The sequence below is a fragment of the Myotis myotis genome, unplaced genomic scaffold (assembly GCF_014108235.1).
Source record: "Myotis myotis isolate mMyoMyo1 unplaced genomic scaffold, mMyoMyo1.p scaffold_m19_p_9, whole genome shotgun sequence".
NCBI classification, from domain to species: domain Eukaryota; kingdom Metazoa; phylum Chordata; class Mammalia; order Chiroptera; family Vespertilionidae; genus Myotis; species Myotis myotis.
In genome coordinates, this window is record NW_023416401.1 from 59,412,206 (window position 1) to 59,416,109 (window position 3,904).

A 3,904-nucleotide genomic window follows, 5' to 3' on the forward strand; every position below is an offset into this window, starting at 1 on the left:
CCTAACCGGTTTGGCTCAGTGGATAGAGCGTCGCCCTGTGGACTCAAGGGTCCCGGGTTCGATTCCGGTCAAGGGCATGTACCTTGGTTGCGGGCACATCCCCAGTAGGGGAGTGTGCAGGAGGCAGCTGATCAATGTTTCTCTCTCATTGATGTTTCTGACTCTCTATCCCTCTCCATTCCTCTCTGTAAAAAGTCAATAATATATATTTTTTTTAAAAAATAAAAAATTAAATATATATATATATATATATAGCCAAAATTAAAGGGGGGGAGGGGAGGTGTCTTGAGAACCATGGAGAAGCTTTCAGCTTGTAGCTGTTTACATCCTGAAATCACTACTTACTGGATTTTAAAATGACATTGTGTCTTTAAAAATGCAGTCTTCACAGTACAAATATTTATCATGAGATACTAATGTCATGACCTAGAACATTATTATTAGCCAACGGCAATGAGGAGCAGCTCTATGGTGAGAGTCACACCTGAGGCTTCTAGGCAGCCCTCCTTCTTGGTGAACTCCCTGCTGTTATATAGACTTTAATGATACATTAGAAGGCATGCTTATAAAAGCCACTGATTTTTATTTTTATTTATTTATTTATTTTTTTAAATATATTTTATTGATTTTTCACAGAGAGGAAGGGAAAGAGATAGAAAGCCAGAAACATCGATGAGAGAGAAACATCGATCAGAGAGAAACATCGATCAGAGAGAAACATCGATCAGCTGCCTCCTGCACATCCCCCACTGGGGATGTGCCCGCAACCCAGGCACATGCCCCCGACCGGAATCGAACCCGGGACCCCCCAGTCCGCAGGCCGACGCTCTATCCACTGAGCCAAACCGGTTTCGGCAAGCCACTGATTTTTAAAAGTTACTGAACATGGAAATAGCAGTTCTGTTATGGGTGTCTTCCATTTTGATTTCACAAGTAGAAAAAAACACTAAATGAGCTGGACTTCAAATGACTGCCTTGGACAGGGACTCCTGCCTGTTGTCATCGCTCAGAGCCCCTCTGGACTAGTCCACTCCTGCAGCCTTTCACAAGGTGGCTCCTGCATTTGGTGGCCTGAGCATGGACACCCCACAGGGTGGACACTGCTGTCCTCCCACAGGGACCAAAGTCAGCACTGATCCCACACTGTGAAGCCCTTTGAAATGCACCTCTTTAGAGGCCTTCAGGTTGAAAAAGTGGTTTTGACTGGAGGGTTTTGATACACATTCCAAGCGGCCTTTTGTGCAATAAAGTTTAGAATTCAGGGATTCAAAGGATGTGCAGAGCCTTCCCAGGTAGGTACAAGGTCTCCCAGGTTGCCTTTGCAGGTACTTTCTGATCTAGCAAAGCCTAGGTGTTATTTTTTATTTATTTTTAAATGTTTTTATTAATTTTAGAGGGAGAGGAAGGGAGAGGGATAGAAAGAAACATTGATTGCCTGCCTCCTGTAGGCCTCCTACTGGGGATCCAGCCCGCAACCTGGGCATGTGCCCTGATCAGGAATCAAACCGGTGCTCTCTTGGTTCAAGGGTAGACCCTCAATCACTGAGCCTACTCTGGCTGGGCTAGATGTTATTTTTCATTAAACTGATAAGAACAGATACTAAGTTGAGTGGCAGGCCTGGTAATGCTGAAAAAAAAATTTTTAAAAAAAAAAAAGAACAGATACTACACTTGGTCTTAGCCAAAAGGCCGAGAAGCAATTAGATGTTATTTTTTAGAATAAACGTTCTTTCCTGTTCAAATTGACAGCTTTCTTAACACATTCTGAAAATCAAAAATAAATAAATAGCCATAAAGTTCTCTCTGCACCTCCTCCTGCAGTTTTTGGGAGCAATGCAAGTCAGACAAGCAATTGCAGGACTGAGAAACTTCATTAGAAAATAAACAGCGTGTCAGAACATCTAGTCCTGCTCGTTATCCTCAATTCCCCTTTTCCTGGCTTTCAAAGCTAAAGTTGTCCTTCCCCTAGGAAAGACCATGGACCCATCTCTACAGACGGCACATCAGAATCATTTCTTACCTACAGTTTTTATTGGATATGTCTATCCTAAACATCTTTTTTTTTAAATTGAAGTCATGCCTGTGAATTCCTCAGGCAAAGATAGAATCAAGGAATAAGCATCCAGGTCACCTTATGCAATATGCAAGCCAGGAAGGTGTGTCAGACCAGAAATGCTCCTGAGAATCTCGGAACTCATCCCAGATTCAAGTAAACTTCTCCAGAGGTGGCAACAAAGTGTAATGTGAAATACAAAGGAATATGTGACCTTATTTCCAGTCCTTGAGGACAATCAAAACTTAGAGGGAAGAGGGGCAGGTCCCTCAAGGTCTAATGGTCCAGACATCTGCATTAAAGCTGTTTCCTTATCTGTAAAACAAGACAAATATACTTTTCCCTCTTAGGGTTGTGGGAACCATAAAATGAGAGAACATCAACCCAGTACAGAACAATAGTAAGTTTAGCTCTTCATTTTTCAGGTTAGGCAACTGTCTCCCAGAGAGGTTTGACAACTTGCCTGAGATCAGCTAGTACCTGATGGAAGCAAGATTGAAATTTGGTCAGTCTGAATCTAGAGCCCTCTTTGTTAACCCTGAAACTAGTATCTTCTAAGGCAGTGGTTCTCAACCTTCCTAATGCCGCGACCCTTTAATACAGTTCCTCATGTTGTGGTGACTCCCAATTTCATTGTTACAAATTGAACATAATTAAAGCATAGTGATTAATCACAAAAACAATATGTAATTATATATGTGTTTTCTGATGGTCTTAGGCGACCCCTGTGAAAGGGTCGTTCAACCCCCAAAGGGTTCGTGACCGCTGTTCTAAGGGGTTGTGCATTAATGGATGTACAAAGATGATTTTAGGTGGTGCCAAAAATGGCCATTAAAAAATACCTTTTCATTATGAAAAATTTCACTATCTAAAAGAACATAGCATAATGAATTCCAAGCTTCACCCAGCATCAAATATCAACTTATTAACAATAGCTTTCATCCATTACCTTAACTGATAGCTTATTTGGAAACAAATCCCAGATGGCTATCATTTTATCAGTAAATACTTTGGTAGATTGTATGGTAATTTTTTTAATTTTAGTAGTTTTGTTTCTTAGTGTGTATCCTGAAACAGTAGGTAACTAATGCATTCAGCTGTTCATTTCACAGAAAATGCTTAGGATGTGGCTAAAGTAGGAATTTAGCAAATTAAAACTATTGAAGTGCTATGCTTTCACTATTAGATTTGTTATAAGATAGTAAGAAGCTAGGACAATCCAGAACAAGCAGAATAGGGAAACTACTAGTTAAACAGCAGTTTGCAGCCACCTAGTAAATCCTATCTTCCGAAAACCAAGGACACTTAAGAATAAACAGTTTGGCCCGGCTGGTGGGGTTCAATGGTTGAGCATCGACCCATGAACCAAGAGGTCACTGTTTGATTACTGGTCAGGGTGCATGCCTCAGTTATGGGCTTGATCCCCAGTAGGGGAATGTACAGATGGCAGTGGATCGATGATGCTCTCCCATTGATGTTTCTATCTCTCTCTCCCTCTCCCTACCTCTCTCTAAAATCAATAAAAATATTTTTTAAAAAAAGAGTAAGTGGTTTATACTTCTCCTCCCCAACCAGAGGGTAAATAGCTTAAATCACCCTACTCAGGGAGATAAATAGCAGAAATCCAATTAGTGCCATATGTGCCAACCATACGCAAGGACAGATGAAGTTAAGGGAATGAATCTCATTTTGGCACATCAGCATAAAGCTGATGAATATTCTATTGATCCTCCCCCCTTAAACCTCCCCTAAACAACCAACTTTTAAAACCCCTGCAAAACTAAGGTCCCAGCATGCTCTCCCTCCAGGGAGCACAACTATGCCACCCCTTTCCCTCTCCCCTCCCCCATA

General features: G+C 41.4%; 1 pseudogene; it reads right to left on the reverse strand.

Moving 5' to 3' along the window:
• Window positions 1-1,569: 1,569 nt before the first annotated feature.
• Window positions 1,570-1,701, reverse strand: LOC118663929 (annotated as a pseudogene).
• Window positions 1,702-3,904: the final 2,203 nt, after the last annotated feature.